General features: G+C 49.5%; 1 pseudogene; it reads right to left on the minus strand.

The window, feature by feature from the left end:
- Nucleotides 1–17,029, minus strand: part of LOC116661444 — a 109,284-nt pseudogene extending 92,255 nt beyond the window's left edge.
- Nucleotides 17,030–17,236: the final 207 nt, after the last annotated feature.

The raw sequence follows: 17,236 nt of genomic DNA on the forward strand, positions 1-17,236 counted from the left end.
TTGCCAACATCTGGAATTTTAAAAATAAGGAAACAACTTATTTTTTTCCTTTGGAAGTTACAAATTTTAAAAGCCTTGAGAGAATGCCCTCTCAGATGATGAAATTCCTACTGAAGTGTGAATAATTGATCAAAGTTTTTCCTTGAAGTAAATTTTGATGTGGAAGTAGGGAAAGAGTGTGAGAGCTTTGTGTATCTAAAAAAAGAAAATGGACAAGGCACAGAAGGGGAGACACAGGGTGTGGGAGATAGATGTGGCTGGTGCAACAGTCATCTGTAGGAGTTTCCTCTGAGATCACCTTTTTATGCATAGGTAGTCAAGGGCCAACGTGATGTTTCTGCTCAGGATCCCAATATAGCACCTGACATATAGTAGATGTTCAATAAATGGTGAATGAATAAATGAATTCTTAAACATATTACCTGCTGACTCCTCTAACTCTTGTTACCTGTCACAAGGGAAATAATACTCAGTGGGCAGATGACTTGTAAGATCCTGGGAGCTTAATCTGATGTACAAAGTTCCTCTAGGCATCTTAAGAGAACTTTACAGAAAAAGATTATTTTCACAAAATACCTGTAAGATACAGAACAGATGTCAGAAACCCAATCTTAGCATTGCTACTACTATCCTGAGAGTCTCCATGTCTCAGTTTGTCAGCTTTGAAAAAGTAGTTATGAGTATTTCACAGAGTTGTCATGAAGACTGAGATGTGTAGGGTATGAGGCACGGGGACTGCCACTGTGTAGATGTTAAAAAAATGTGCAGTTATCCCAAAGTTATTCATGATAGTGGTAAAATCAAGTGGGGACCTGAGTTCCCTGCCAGTTTAAATTCCTTTGGTGTAATGATTTTTAGGCCTGCGGGTTCTTGGACAAGTGGTCTCTCTCAGAAGCATGGAGGGTCCTTTATGGATTGCTCGCATGGTTCTCAGGCAGGGTGTGAGAATGTTGGGTTTTGACCAGCCTGCTTACAAATGTGACTCAAACCAGAGGTGTGACTCAGAGGCACTAGACCCTCTTCAGGGAAGACCCTTGGATTTAAGGCAGATGTTATAACAATGTTTCCAGGAGCCATGGGCTCTTTTAGGGATTGGCCTGGTGGTCTTAAAGCTAGATATTCAAATGTCTATTTGGACCGTGGGCTTATTGGAGGCAAGGGAATGTGACTTTTTCTTGGCAGCCGCACAGCTTCTAGCCAGGGCCTTCTGTTAACTGGTAGATATTTGCTGAGTGAATGAATGAATGCCCAAATGAAGGCTAACCGCAGAAATCAGCTAGAAAGGTTAAGATTGCAGATAGGGACTCAATGCAGAGAGAGAGGGGCTGGTGATAGATGGGAGACAAAGTTGGCAGGTCAAATACAAGAGACAGTGCAAAATGTAGGCTAGAGCAAAGGTCACACCCAGGCCATTTCCCATAGAGGTGTCCCCAGACTCCACATTCTATGGGTCAACTGTAGGTTTTCTTGGGGGGCCTCCCTACAGGCAGGTTGGTCCTGGCCTTAGGGCATCGTGGGTCACTATGGGGAGTTGACTTGAGTCACCTTTGGTGCCAAGGTTTCTTACTCTGACTTAAATGACTACCTGCTTCCCCTTAGAATGGGGGCAGGAAGCCTTGGATGGCTGGGGCCACATGTGTGAGTCCTCTTTGGGCTGCAGTTGGTTGTTTTTTTTGTTTGTTTGTTTGTTTGTTTGCTGTAATAGGTTGGAACGATTGCAGAATGCTTTTGATCATGTCCTTAGTAGTGGTTCTTTTTAAAATCTTTCTGCCCTTAAGATCCATCTCAAAACAAACACTCGTGACCTGTCCTCACAGGCACAAGAGAGAGATATGATGAGAAAAACAACTTTGGTTTTTCTGAAAGACACAGCCTTGTTTTTCAGAGCTGCTGTGTGGGCATTTTACAGTCTGATAGCTCTCCACACACCCCGAGTCTGGACACTTAGATAAGGACTTGAGTTTAGGATGTCCGCTGTAAGTTCTCACTTGGCTTTTCCTCGGCACCTTTAAAAATAAATAACCACTTAGAGTTAAGCCCACAAAAGTTAGTGACCTCCACCCCAATGACCTTGTAAGTAACAGGTGCTTGCGACCCTGCTCTCTGTCCCCTGCTCCTGCAGGACCTGGGGCAGAGGACTGCCCTTCCCCCTGTTCATGGTGTCTCCTCACTTCTGGGATCCAAAATAATCAATCTTGTGGCTCTACTTCCTTTGTGTGGATGTATTGACACTGTGCCTTCATTCAAAATGACCTCAGTGGGTTTCACTTCCCTAAAGTGACACTAGATGCTAAAAGAGCTGCCTGTCATCCCTCTGTGGCTGACTTGTGACCCTCGCTCAGCAGGTCACAATCTGCATATTCTGTGTTTGAGAGAATATTTACAGTTTCCAGAGGGAAAGGCCTCTTCCAGCTCTCGCATTCCATGCCTCTTGTCCTCCTTGGAGAATGAAGGCAGGAGCTCTCCAAGTTCTCAGTGAGAGTGAAGTGATGGCTATGGTGAAATGTTTAGGGTCCAATTTTACCTGACTCTGTTTTAAAAGGCCAGAGATACTTGGGACCCTATTTACCGATCCCTTCAATGTGAGGAATGCAGGCTTTGGTTGCTCAGGAGATTCAAGTGAGGGATTTAGAGTCTTGGATCCTTGGTCAAAAGACCTGTGTGTCTTCCCACAAGAGATTCAGTCCCTGGGATTCTGTAGCCATTTGTGTTCCCTGGTTTCCTCCAGATTCCTGTGTTACCTTCTAAGAAGCAGGGACTCCTCCCTGCTCATTCTGGGGCTGACACGGCCTGCATTCCCAGAGTGGTTCTACCTTCAAGGGCCCTGAATCACCACCCAGGCTCTTGAGGGCTCCGGTGAGTGATGGGCTCAGGGCAAGGGCAAGACTGAATCATACAGCCCCTGCTTTCACCCCCGGCTTCAACAGTAGAAGATCCAATGTGTAGTGCATCCAATCCATTAGGCATTTCATGCATTCATGTATTTTCCAATTCATTCCTCAAGCAGTATTTGTTGAGTGCTTCCCATGTGCCAGACCCAGTGCTAATGCCTAGAATAGAGTGGTAAACCCAATGGTCTTTATGAACTAGTGGGGTTTGGAATGTACTACCAGACAGGGTCTTTTTTTTTTTTTTTTTTATCTTGGAACCTCATGTCTTCAAATGTAGGCTGATCTTCAAGGGAGTTGAGTTCCTAGGCACAGGAAGGATGATGGTTGGGTGACGGGGATGATTGGGATGAGGGGTGGTGGCTCAGAGGCAAGATGGATGGCAGGAGGAATCTTTGGTCATGACTGATAGCACTTCAATTTGGGGAGTAAGGTGTAGCTCAGTGGTGGAGCACATGCCCAGCATGCATGAGGCCCAGGGTTCAATCCCCAGTACCTCCATTAAAAAAAATAAGTAAGTCTAATTACTACCCTCCCAAAAAAAACAAACCAAAAAAGTCAATTTAGGGGCAGCCATGGGGAAGAAGGAGGAAAGAAACTTCTGCTCAAGAAAGAGAGGGGGGAAGGTAGAGCTCAGTGGGAGAGTGCCTGCTTGGCATGCACAAGGTCTCTGGGTCCAATCCCAGTACCTCCATTAGAAAATAAAATATATAAATAAACCTAATTACCTCGTCCCTCAAAGGTAAAATAATAATAAAATTTAAAATTAAAAGAAAAAGAGGCCACTGAGAGTTCTGCGCCAGAGGTCAGCCCCCACCCCAAGCTGAGACTTGGAATTGCTGGCTTGGATGGCCGAGCCAAGAAGTGCAAACACAATGGACTGGGGCTGCCATCAGTGAGGAAGCATCATGCAATGCCAGCGCTTGATTTGGAAAGTATTCATGAGGCTTTCTTGGCTAGGATATTTAAGACAAAAATCGAAATAGTCTCATCAATGGTTTATAAGATTGCTTTAGAGAGATGGGGCAGAACCCAGTATAACAAAAAGCAGAAAAGCAGCCTCCTGAATTGTCACTGGGCTAGAGAACGTGAGCCAGGGGAGAGACAGGCATGAGCGGGTACTTCTCACTCCTATCATAGAACTTAGAGCCAGGAAAAGCTACCAATTTAGCCAGTCTGAACCTCAGAACTCAGCCACTTTTCAGACTCTTCCAACTGCAATTTTATTCTTCTCTGGGATAGAAGCCTCCAGATGTGATATCTCAAAGATGCATATTGTATTGTAGACACTAACAACAATATAAACAAATTAACAGCGGATCAGAGAGGAACATTGTTCCAAACAGAGAGCATCTCTTCTGGATTCCACCCTTGGAAGAGGAGGAGATGGAGACCAAGGAATGAAACAAGAACAGATTTAGAAAGAGCCAAAAAGGAGAGAAAGCTTTCCCACAATAAGGTGAGGTCACTTCACAGTTACGTGCTAAGCTTATTAATCAGCCCAGTTCTGGATTCTGTTCATCTTCAATTAGGCATGAATTGATTCCATCTCCTGGAATCTCCATTGGAAGCATATGGGATGGGAGAGAAAAATTCACTCATTTCAGACCAGCACTTCACGCCCATACTGTTGCCAGTCCCCAGTCCCTGATAACGCCTGCCTCCACCCCATCCTGCCTGAAGCTCCCCAGCCAATCCTCCTGAAACTCAAAATCTCATCTAGTCACCGTTGCAGTCAGGACAACCTTCTGCACCCTGTGGCTCACTTACAGGATTAAGATCTTACTTAGACTCACATATTTGATGCTCTCCAGTCACCCAGTCAGGGTGGCAGCTCTGGGCTAGAGAACTGAACAAGAAAGCCACAGTCATGCCTTTAAGGAGATTGCAGTCTATGGGCCTGGGGGGTGGGGGTTGGGAAGAACCATCTAGTAATTAATTAAATGATGTCAATCATTCAGCTGGTTATAAAATGGAAAGTGAAGATAAGAATGGTACCAGCTGGAACTGAGGGACCCAGCACAGGGGAGAAGGGGGAGGTGGCAGAAGACAGACCTAGAAGGGGACGGAGAGGGGACATGGTGAGTTATGAGGATCCTGGAATACCAAGCCAAGGAGATTGGGCTCTGTCCTGGAAGCAACGGGGAGCCATCGAAGGCTTTTGAGGAGGAAGTTGGCATGACCAGATCAAGGATTTAGAAAGCCCATTCTGTGTGCAGAATAAAGGGCATGTGGGCCAGAGAAGGCAAAGCCAATGGCAAAGAGACCAGTTGGGAGAATACAGCAAGAGGCAGAAAGGCAGAAAGGATGAAGGGCTGGCAGTGAGGAGGCAAAGATGTGGTAGAGCCAATAGGACCTGGTGGCCAAGGGCATCTGCAGGATCAGGGAGAGGATGCAGTCAGAGATGACTCACGTTCTGGCTGAGATGACTGGGTAGATGATGGAGCCACTAACCAAAACATGGCTTCAAGTAGGGGAGATCTTTTTTCTCATGGGAAGAAAGAACCCCTGAGTCTGAGGGTCTTTTGATGGAAACAGCTAAAAGTTGTAAGAGGCTGAATATATTCAGTTGAGACCTCCAGCCTATGACAGAAAATGACCATCCTGTGCCAGAATGGGGCACCCTAGGAGACCATGAAGCCTAAAAACAAGAAGAAAATTCAAGGATGGGACCAGGGTGACCCAGCACTTAAAGACAAGACAGAGAGAGGACCCAGTCAAGGGGACTAATGGGAAGGAGTAGGTGAACAAAGAGAGAACAATGTATTTCTTAAGCAAGGAAGACGGTTCAAAGAAGTGATCGGCAGCATTAACACAAAGACTGAAAAAGTAGCCACTGGATTTGGCCACTGATAACTGCAGTGAGAATACTTTTGATAAAGTGGGAGAGACAAAAGCCAGTCTAAGCATATTACAGAACAAATGGGAAACAAAGAAGTAGAGAAAGCAAGGGTAGTCTCCTATTCCAAGACCTTTGGCACAGGGGAGGAAAGAGATGGGGACATGTTGAAAGAAATGAGTCATGGAAGGACTTTTGAAAGAAACTGGTCCATTGCTGGGGGTGGTTAGGCTGACTCGGGAGACTTCCGGGATGCTAGAGGATGGATTCCTCCAATGGATGTGGCAGTGAAAAGAATCACCTCTAAGCTCTGTTCCTAATCTGAGAGTCCAAGCCTCTCTGGAAGATGAGCCACATCAAAGCAGTCACTTCCACAGAGTCTGTTGAGGACAGGGAGCCACACTTCAGCAACAGGATATCAAGGTTAGAAGGGAGCTCTCTCCTCTGCATCCCAGATATGAGGCAAGGAGCATATGCATCCTCCCTGAAAAGGTATGTGAACTGGAGGCCATTGGCTCAGGCTACAGAAAGGGACATGCAAACGGCCAATAGGCACATGAAAAAATGCTCAGTATTGCTAACTATCAAAGAAATGTGAACCAAAACTACAATGAGATATCACTTCACACCAGTCAGAATAGCCATCATTCAAAAGTCCACAAACTATAAATGCTAGAGAGGGTGTGGAGAAAAGGGAACCCTCCTATACTGCTGGTGGGAATGTAGTTTGGTGCAGTCACTGTAGAAAACAGTATGGAGATTCCTCAAAAGACTAGGAATAGACTTACCATATAACCCAGCAATCCCACTCCTGGGCATATATCCAGAAGAAACCCTACTTCAAAAAGACACCTGCACCCCAATGTTCATAGCAGCACTATTTACAATAGCCAAGACATGGAAACGGCCTAAATGTCCATCGACAGATGACTGGTAAAGAGATGCAGTATGTTTATACAATGGAATACTATTCAGCCATAAAAATGACGACATAACGCCATTTGCAGCAACATGGATGTTCCTGGAGAATGTCATTCTAAGTGAAGTAAGCCAGAAAGAAATAAAAATACCATATGAGATCGCTCATATGTGGAATTTAAAAAAAAAAAAGAACATAAATACAAAACAGAAACAGACTCATAGACATAGAATACAAAATTGTGGTTGCCAAGGGTGAGGGGGGTGGGAATGGATACAGTGGGATATCAGAATTTGTAGATACTGACAGGCATATGTAGAATAGATAAACAAGATTATACTGTATAGCACAGGGAAATATATACAAGATCTTGTGGTAGCTCACAGCGAAAAAAAATGTGACAATGAATATATGTATGTTCATGTATAACTGAAAAATTGTGCTCTACTCTGGAATTTGACACAACATTGTAAAATGACTATAACTCAATAAAAAAGTGTTAAAAAAAAAAAAGAAGTTGTGGTGTATTTATGCAATGGAATACTACTCAGTCATAAAAATAACAATAATGCCATTTTCAGCAATAGGAGTAGAACTAGAGATTGTCATTCTAAGTGAAGTAAGCCAGAAAGAGAAAGAAAAATACCACATGACATCACTCATATGTGGAATCTAAAAAAAAGAAAAATGAGGACACTAATGAACTCATGTACAAAACAGAAGCAGACTCACAGACATAGTAAACAACCTTATGGTTGCCGGGGGAAAGGAGGTGGGAAGGGATAAATCTGTGAGCTTGAGATTTGCAAATGTTAGCCACTGTATATAAAAATAGACTTAAAAAACAAATTTATTCTGTATAGCACAGGGAACTATATTCAATATCCTGTAATAGCTTTTAATGAAAATGAACATATACATGTATATGCATGACTGGGACATTGTGCTGGACACCAGAAATTGACACATTGTAACTGACTGTACTTCAACTAAAAAAAGAAAGAAAAGAAAGAAAGGGAATCAGGAGGGAACTCATTCCTTCCCCCTAAGAGAGCATCAGCGGCCGCACCTCCCAGCTCTGTGCCTCTCCCTGCTTCCACCTCCTGGGGAAAAGGCACCCCTCTCCCAGGCACCCTGCAAACAGGGGAGCAGAGAGCACACTGTGCCTCCACCTCCCCCAGCACCCGCGGGCTCTGGGCTGAGCCTTCCAGGGAGACACGGGCCTCCCTCTCTGCTGCCAAGGCGACCTCAGCTCCAGGCCCAGGGACACAGAACAGGGAGGGAGGAGGAAAGGCAGACAGACAGACATGGTGAAAAGGAAGCATAAAGGAGGGAGAAAAAGAAACAAAGACACGCTAAACAACGAGGAAATAGCCATTTCCGCCTGTAAAATAAGTGTGTGTGCAGTAGAGAGAGAGAGAATGAGAGAGAGCCCTGGGTTGTCTATCTGACCCTTGGGCAAGTCGCTGTCCCTCTTTGGGTGTTAATTGCCAGATGTGCAGAATGAGAAAAGTGAATTAGAAGATGCCTAAGGTTTCCTTTCAGGTGGAAAATCCTGTGTTTCTCAAATTCTTTATCTGTATATATATAGCACCCCCAGAGGCCAAAAGCATTAGCAGCACAAAGAAAATCTAATAAACCCCAAGAAAGACGAGGCGCTCACACACGTGTGTGCCTGACAAACACGTGAACACAGGCACACGTGCACACACACGCTCACACACACACACAGGAGGGCGGGCGCTGTTCCAGGGGTTGCTTCTCAGTGAAGGACGCGTGGCTAGAACACAGGAGGCTTCCACGTCAAACTTGTCCAGTCAGTTTACAGTCACACCTCTTCCACGTGTTAGGAAATGCTAAATCTCAACTAACCTAAATATTTGACAAATGAATCAAGCTTTCTAAGTAGCTAAGGATTTACTCTTCAGATGCTCAAAACTAGTTTTAAAAGCCACCCCAGATGGACATATTTGGTTTTTTTTGGAGGGGGGATTCTGTATGATAAGTGTTTTAAGCACACTCAGCTGAACTGAGCTTTACTGCAGGTTCCTGATGGCAGTGGTTGTCCCACTGCCTTGAGGTGTGTGGGGCCGGGCTGCTGCCTCGGCTGCAGGAACATCTCCCAGGGTCCCCGGGCTTGGGGACAGGAGGGAACAGACCACAGAAGCCTTCCTGATTTGGGGAGAAGAGCCGGGAGTGGAGACAAAAAAGGCAGGCGTTGTTGCTCACAGCACATCCCTCCCACCCCAGAGCTGGACCTTCAGCAGGGAAAGGGAATGGGGTGGAAAGCACATTTTCAAAGGCAGCTGAAAACTGGACACTGGGCACCACCTCCTGTTTGGGCGGCTCTGGGCAACCTGGAGCCACCACCCAGAATGGGTAAAAGGAAAGCGGGTTTAGGCAGAAAGACTTCGTTAAACAGATTTCATCACTTCTTTCTGCCTGTGCATCCTACCTGCCTGAGGTGTGGGAGAATTCCAGGAGCTATTTGCTGTCTGGGGCGGGAAAGGCAGGAAGAGAACTAGAAGCCAGGGTCTGCCCCCTGCACCCCCGGTGAGGGTGAGAGGCTGTAGATGGGTATCAGAGGTGCAGGGACTCTGAGGCTGCCTGTGGCTATGATGTCCAGCTGGGGCCACATGGGCAGGGGAACTTAGCTCCCACTTCTAGGGTCCCCAGGATGGAGATGCCCCAGGAGCCCAACGAGGCCCCAGACGACAGCTCAAGGACAACCTGAGGCCCCTTCCCACCCAAGGGTGTGTCAGCCTCCCCTACCTCAGATGCCGGCTTGGCTAGAGGGGAGGGAGGGAAAAACCTCCAAAGACAGAGGATTCACCCACACAAGACTGATTACCCTGACAGAGGGTGAGTGAGCGCTAACTAACACGTTTGAAGTCGCCCTTTGCCCCCTGGCGTGGAGAGGTCGGGTCCTAGGCCAGGAGAATAAAATGCAGTTAAAGAAAATAGAGGTCACTGAGTGTTGGCCCCTCTGGTCCCTAAATGCGGGTGCAGTGGGTAGCTGGCCTGGCTGGCTCCAGGCCTGTCCTCACCTGTGTTGCCCCTGCCCTAAGGATCTTCCCAGCCCTTCCCAAGAAGTCTCACCCCAGGACTCCTGGCCAGGGACCCAAGGACAGGGGCACTTCAAGCCTGAGAGGCAGGGTAGCGCTGGGAGAGACCAGAGAGAGATGCACTGCCCGCTGCGGAGGTGGGGAGGGCGTTGGTGTCGCGGGGCACTGGCTGGAGGCCTCTGCCCATCTTCGGAATCTATGAGTTAGGATGGCACCGAGGAGGGGAGGATGGCTCCCTCCTGAGGCCCCAGACAACTTCAGGCCCACCTCAGACTTAGCTTGTAAGATCTGATGAGCCAGGGGAGGCTTCAGGCTACCCCCAAACTGTTTCCCAACAAAGTCCTCTTGCTGAGAATCTAGTTCCAAGGCAAAGGACTGAAGAATACAGGCACCTGTGAGAACAGTACAGGCAAAGGGTGAGCCTGGGAGGGGGAAGGGAGTATACCCTGGGCAGAGCTGGGGCCTGGACAGGTGGGTGGACCCAACAAAGACTGGGCCTTAGGACCCCCAACCCCACCTCCTCCGCAGACAGCCCAGAGCACAGTGCGACTGCAGCCAGGGAACCAGTGGTCTTCAGACCTGGCCTCAGAGCCCAGGAGACCTCTGACTCTGCTCATCACAGGTCCTGACAGGCCTCTCAGCCCACTGTCAACATCGAGTTCTAGACCATGAGAACACAGACACGAACATGCTCATGGACGGATACTCAGACATCTGCCAAGACGACCAGCTCTCAGGATAAAGGTCCTCACTCAGAGCTGGGACTCCCTCTTGTGCCCCCGGGTCATTTCATGATTAGACTCTGTGTGGGGTGAAAATCCCAACACCTGCAGGCTCTGCCGTCTCCCAGCGGTGGCACAGGACCTGCCTGCTGTTCCGCAGCCTAGAAATTGACTTTGTCATCACCATCACCACCATCAGAGCCAAGTGGGGTCAGAGAGATAGGTGGGCGAGGGCCCTCGTCAGGAGCTGCAAGGATCAGGCTCTAGGAGAGCTGCTCAGGAGAATACAAGTCAGAGTTGGGAAGGGGAGATGTGACCAAGGACAAAAGCTCAGTATCCAGCCTGCACACAGAGCTGCTTTGTGAATCAAAATGGTAGAGGACGGGTAAACTATGCCCACGTAAGACCAAGGGTACCTGGTTTCAGCTCAAAGGCTATAAGTTCCAAGCAGCAGAGACCAGTGCTACTGCAGTGGTGGGGATGGCTTTCCAAAGGAGGTGGCATTAAGCAGAGCCACCAAGACAGGGTAGGACGGGTTATGATGAGAGCTGACAGTACAGTATAAGTTAAAGAAGGGAGCCATGGAATCAGTCAACCCGATTTTGAATGTTCACTCTGTCAATTCTTGGCTGTGTGACCCTAGGAAAGATGCCTAACCTCTCTGATCTTTAGAAGCCTGTTACATAAATTGCCAATGCCTCCCTTACAAGGAGGCAGAGAGGAGGAACTAAATCTGCAGTGAGCAGTAGTGAGCAGCTGGTAGAATCAGGTAAGGCTAAACAAAGAAACAGAGGCTTAAATAAATGTGGGGCCCAGAGGACAAGGATGGCTGGGGATAGCCCAGAGGGTCAGGCCCCAGAAATGTGGAGTACCCAGGCAGGACGAGGGTGTGGCTGGAGCAGATACCTCTGAGGCCCCATCTCCAAAGAAGCGGCAGCCTCAGAGTTTGGCAGCCCTGCCAATCAAGCTGTCAGCCCAGCCCTTCAGGGTTTCCTTCCCATTGATCCTGACTGATGGAAATCAGTGGTACGGGCTGGGCAGCGCAACAGACAAGGCCCTGGGGACAGCTTAAGTGGACAATAATTGCAGGTTGTTATATACCAGGCTGCAGCCAAAAGCCAGGCAGCTATTAAGTGTGATTGGGAGAAATAATCAGGAGAAGTAAGATGGGTGTGAGAACCGAGCTGCTCTTTCTGTTCTCAGGGCTGCTCTGGGGCCAGGGCCGCGCAGAGGCAGGGACCGGGTGGGTGGAGACAAGAGCTGACTATTAGTACAAGCACCCTATACTCGGGAAGCAATTCCGTCATTCCCTGCCTCTGATCCTCTCTGCTCCCCACGACATATACAGAGCAAGGATTACTGTCCTCATCCCATAATTCAGAGAGCAAGGTCCAGAGAGGGGAAGCCAGTGACCCAGTCACACAGCAAGTCTTTCCTGAGAGTCCCATCAGAGCCTAGATGGAGCCTCTCTGTTACTTGATGGCCACAGAAGTGACTTCTGGCATGAGGTCCCATCAAGCCCCAGCTCTGTCCCCAGTCGGGTGGTCGTGAGGCTGAGTAGGGACCATCTGAGAACTGGGACTGGGCACAGTTGTTAGGACCCAGTGGGGCACACTGCACCCAGTGTGGATCTCAGTCAGGGCAAGAGCACGGAGCTGGGAAGAGCAGGAGGGGGCAGGTTTGTAACAGTACAATTGGTTATTTCAATATAGAGCTTTATTAATTCATTAGTTACTTCTCTGGGATTGAAGGAGAACTTACGCCCATTTTATAGATGAACATGTAGAAACCGAAAGCATTTACGTAACTTGTCCCAGGTGGGGAAGTGATGCTGTCAATAGCAGGGCCAGTGTGACGAGTGCTGGTCTGGGGGCTTGTACACCACACTCCAGAGCTGTCTACTGGGGAAGACGTTGGCAGAGGTGACCTTTCTCTGCCCTCTGCCACCAGACCAGGAGGACTTGGGATTTTAGCCCTGCTAGCCAGGGTTTCCCATTTCATCAGTCCGAGAGGTGGTTCTTTCTTTCTGGGCCAAGGATGACATGAGGTCGCTCTTGTATGAGGTGTGAATCACACAGTCCCAACATCTCACCTCCCACGTCTCAGCTCCTCGAAGTCCATACTTTTGGATACAAGAATGAGACACCCTCATCCCTGAAGCACAAACACTGTGAGCATCTGCAAGGAGATTCCACAGACCAAACACTGCCTTTATTATTTCCTGGGGCAACTTTGACAGAGACAGCCCTATCCTGATGGAAACACTGAAGTGCGGTGGTGGGTGGGGACCAACCCCCTGAGTCCTCCAAACACAGCATCTCAGCAGACATCCAGGAAAGCCTGCACAAGGCTCAGGACCATCCTCAGGTTCTGACAACCCACCCCCTCTCTCCGGGGATCGCCTCTCCCCTGCCAGGCCTTCCCTGCCCAGGTCTGGAACTGACCCTCCTTTGGGTCACATGAGAGCAGGAACCTGGCGCAGGGAGGAATCAATTACATTGTGACTCAGCGAGAGGACACAGAGCCAGGGAGTGAGTCACAGAGCTTGCCCACCCTCTCCATGCCGGGAGGGGAGTTGGTCACGCAGGCCTGGGTGGGAGCCTCCCGTGGGTCTGGACATGCAGGTGTGCGGATGCAGGCTCCCAGGCAGTGGGGGGTGCTAGGCGTGTGCTAGAGTGTGGGCCCTTCCGAAGACTGAATGAGATGGGCATCCCTGAGCCTCTGTGTCAGGGGAAACTCACGGGGCCCCTCCCTGATGTGGGCTCTGCTCCCGACAACCTGTCACAACAACCCTGCTCCCACCACCAGAGACTCAGACCACTCTCATCTCCCCAGCACGCTGGGAGGACCACTGAGGAGAAACCCCAACTGTCCTCTTCCTTAGAAACTCTCCATGTCCTGTTACACAAAGTCTAAATGCTATTTTCTGCTACAGCTTATGCTGATCCCTGGAAAGGAGAGATTTAGTTTCCTTTTTAATGAATACACTCATAATAATCACAGCTGGCATGCCCTGGGCACCTCCTAGGTGGCAGACACTAAATATTTATTACTTCTTTTAGTGATTTATTACCTCTTTATGACAATCATATGCAGTGTTCTTATGCCCATGTTTCAGGTGAGAAAACTGAGGCTGAGAATGTGACTTATATGGCTGATAAGCTAAAGATCTGTTTGTTTCCAAAGTTCAGACTCTTTCTATACTCAGTGCATGTACCTGTGCATGGATGTATCTATAGTAACTGAAATCTAAACTAAAATACATATCTTACAGCAATAAATACCCAGTTGTATGTGCAGACTGAATTTCTTTAAGTTTCACTCTGTGCAAAATTTATTTAATGGGTCTGTTTAGTAAGGGACCAGAATGTATATATACAACTTTGCTTATACACTTTGGAAGACTTTAAACTTGTTCAAACAAGGTTGCCATCTGGAAATTATTTGGTGGGAGGAGAATGGTTCTTGAAAACCGATGGCATCTTTAAATAGTTCTAGTGGCAGCAAAACTTCACCCTTTCAATGTAGAAATGACCTGTGGAAATTGGGCCCTCAAAGTGCCCCTTCCCCTCAGCATGTGTGCGGGGCTGGGGAGGGGTGGTCCCTTCCGTCTCACCCACCCCTCATAAATACCAAGGAGCCTTCTTTGTCCCAGTCTTGTGCCAGGGATCAACTTTTTCCTCCGTGTTAACAGGAGCAGCGGGTTAGCAGATGGTCAGTGAGTTCCTACCCTGAGTCTTTCCTATGGGCCCACCCTGCTGCAAATCCCCATCCTGTGGCCACCTGCCATCCCGGAACACAAGCCTACATCCTGCCACGGTCTTCACCAGTCCGACGTGACTGCCCACGTGACCTCTCCATCCTCATCACCCACCCCTCCTTCTCCCTCCCCAGGCTGTGCTGCCTCAGCCTACTTGCGGAGCGCCTGTCAGCACCCAGCTGCTGGGTGAGGGGGCAGGAGGGGTCCACCCCGGAGGGTGAGTCTGAGGCCCGCAGATAACAACCCTTTGAAGATCCAGCCTGGTGTAAATGTCCTGCCGTCTCACTTTCCTGAGCCCCTGTCCAGTTGGGGTCTCTCTGTCCCCTCCCAGCCACCTCACTCCATGTCACCAACACAGCCACTGGACATTGAGTCTCTTAACCCCAGCACTATTTGAAGGATGATCTACCAGACTGGGAGCCTGATGGCAGTGTGTGGAGAACGGAGATTAGAGAGCCCGGATAGAAGCTGTCCATCCAGCAACATTATCAGAGGAATCGTGTGGCCACAAGAAAGTGCCATTTACCCACAGCGTTGCGGGTGTAATAAATACAACTTACTGTTCCAGTTTCGAAAGGGAGCCCAGTGTCTGAAAACCTCAGGGCTCAAGTACAATAAATTAACATAATTAAAACCTAATTAGTAAAACATCACAATTAAAAGGACTTGATGCAGCAACACCTCTCAGGTAAGAAGGGGCCGCGGCGCGCCGGCGGTTGGCACCCAGGCCGGGCCCCGGGAAGAGGCGGCGACGAGGCCTTGCTCTCCCGGAAGGCTGCCCGCTCCCAGAAGCACCTTGAGAAGCACTCGTGCAGCAGGTGAGGGCGCCCACTGCGGGTCCAACTCAGACCCCAGCTGGAGGGGGCCTCACCGTCCTCCTGTGTAGGAAGTGGGAGGGGCCTGGGCCAGCCCCTCAGCCCCCCAGGGCCCATCAGTGGAGCTCTGACAACGCTGGCTGGCCAGACACTGGTCTACACACTTCGCCCGCGTCTACCCATTTAATCCTCACAACGACTCTGCAAGGTAGCCCTTCCTCTTCCTAGTCTACAAACGAGGACCTGAGCCACAGAGAGATTAAAGAACCTGTCCAAGGTCACAGAGTTAGTAAGTGGGAGAGGCCAGCCGTGAAGCCAGCTTTGCCTAAATGCAGCGGCAGGCACCTGCTTCTGTTGGACTGAGCGCTGTCTGGCCCGGGCTGGCTCCTTTTTAAAAAATGTAAATTCTCTGTGAAAAATAAGCAGTAAATTCCTAACCTTTCAGTTCAAATAAGTTAACTTTATTTACACCCTTTTGTAGCCCATTTTGACCCTCAGTCCCTACTCTCACCTTAGTAATTTTTACATGAGAACCGTGAGTCAGCTTCTCAGCTACAGCACTGTCTCACCTTCTTGGATGTGATGTGAGGAAGGAAAGGAGGGGCAAAAAAGGACCAGTCTCCATTTTACAGAGGAGAAAGCTGAGACCCAGGAAAGCCATGACTCAGGTGCCTCCCCATGAGTTCAAACTCACCGAGCCCCACACGCAGGATGCAGGATGCAGGATGCAGGACGCAGGATGCTTGGGCTGCCACTCCAGATCCCTTTATCCTGCCTTTCCATTTCCTGCCCACCTTCAGCAAAAGTGAGGCAAAGCCCAGGGTGGCATGACAGCCTGGAACAGGAGTCTAGAGGGCACACCCATGCTGACCCAAAGGCCCAGATGCTCCCCAGAGCGGTTCCCACTGCTGCCCAGGGCCCAGGAGCTCCCTCCACAAGACCAAGGCCATGTGTCTCTCAGGCCCAGCCAGCCAAGAAACAGGCCCGGGGGCCCCTCCCTCACCAGCCCTAGCATTTGTCTGAGCCCCAGGAGGCAGCCCAGTCCCTTCTGAGGGCCCCTGGGTTTCTCAAAACACACAGCATCCTGCCCCTAAGGGCCTGCTCCCCCAGCCAGGCCTCCTGTGGGCTCTGGACAGCACAGGGGAGCCCTTGCACCGTGTGCTCTGGGTGGCAGGAGGCTGCTAATTAACTGAAAGAAGGCAAGCACTGTTTTTCTTTTCTTTCCCACCTCAATTATTTTTCCTTATATCACTAAACCTTTCCAAATTATTCAAGGACAGAGAAGCCCTGGGATTGTGGAGAAGAGGAGAAAAGACTTCCAAGGCTGCCTTCAAAGCCTCCTCTTGCCCACCCTACCCACCTCCACCCAGGAGCCTCCTCCTCTTCACCATCACTGGAGAGCCCACTGCCTCCACCTCTCTCCTCTCTTCCCACGCTGCCCCACCCCTTCCTGCAGGGTCAGAGCAGAGCTCTCTCCACCAGATAGCCTCCCCTGGGTGCCGCTGCCCACACGAGCCACTTCTCTGGGGTCCCATGGCACAAATCTCCAGCAGCTTTCACTCTGCCCCTTGGTTGGTCCGTGCCCTTGTGTGGTCACTCAGATCTCTGAGTCGCTCTCTGCCCAAACAACACATGAGCTCTCTACAGCAAGCGAGTCTCTCTCCCTCTCTCTCTCCCCCTCCCCTCCTCCAGCCTCCCCTCACTGCCCTCTGCAGGGCTGGGCAGAGCAGTCACTCCAGAAAGACTTTAATTGGAAGTCTGGTCTCTTTTAGGGGAGCCCCGCGCAGATCACAGCTATGTTTTCCAGCTTGTTCTCAACAAAACCTTAGAGAACCAGATGCTTCTTGCCTTCCTGGCCCTGAGGCCCAGCCATCACCCAGGTCTCTGGCCACCTACCCACTTCTGCATCCTGCCTTCAGCAGGGCTCCTGTCTCCTCAGAGCTGCTACCCCCATCACAGATCATCACACGTTGTCTGCTTTCTCGCAGGCGGATGTGGAACTCCTCAGCCCTGGAGGACATTTAACCGTCTGCTGCTGTTTGCTGCTCCCTTTTCACTTGTGTGACCTTGGTCTCTCCAATGAGACAGCCGGGTTGTTCCCAGGCCTGTCCTTTCTCTGCTGCTTCCAGTGGGAGACTGGAAGGGCTGGATCAATGCAAGAATGAGTGAGTGGCGGTACCTCTAAGCCAAGCTGCTGTGTGGGTTCTAAACTGCTTGTTCTCATCCTG

This window comes from Camelus ferus, chromosome 35, assembly GCF_009834535.1.
Source record: "Camelus ferus isolate YT-003-E chromosome 35, BCGSAC_Cfer_1.0, whole genome shotgun sequence".
NCBI lineage: Eukaryota > Metazoa > Chordata > Mammalia > Artiodactyla > Camelidae > Camelus > Camelus ferus.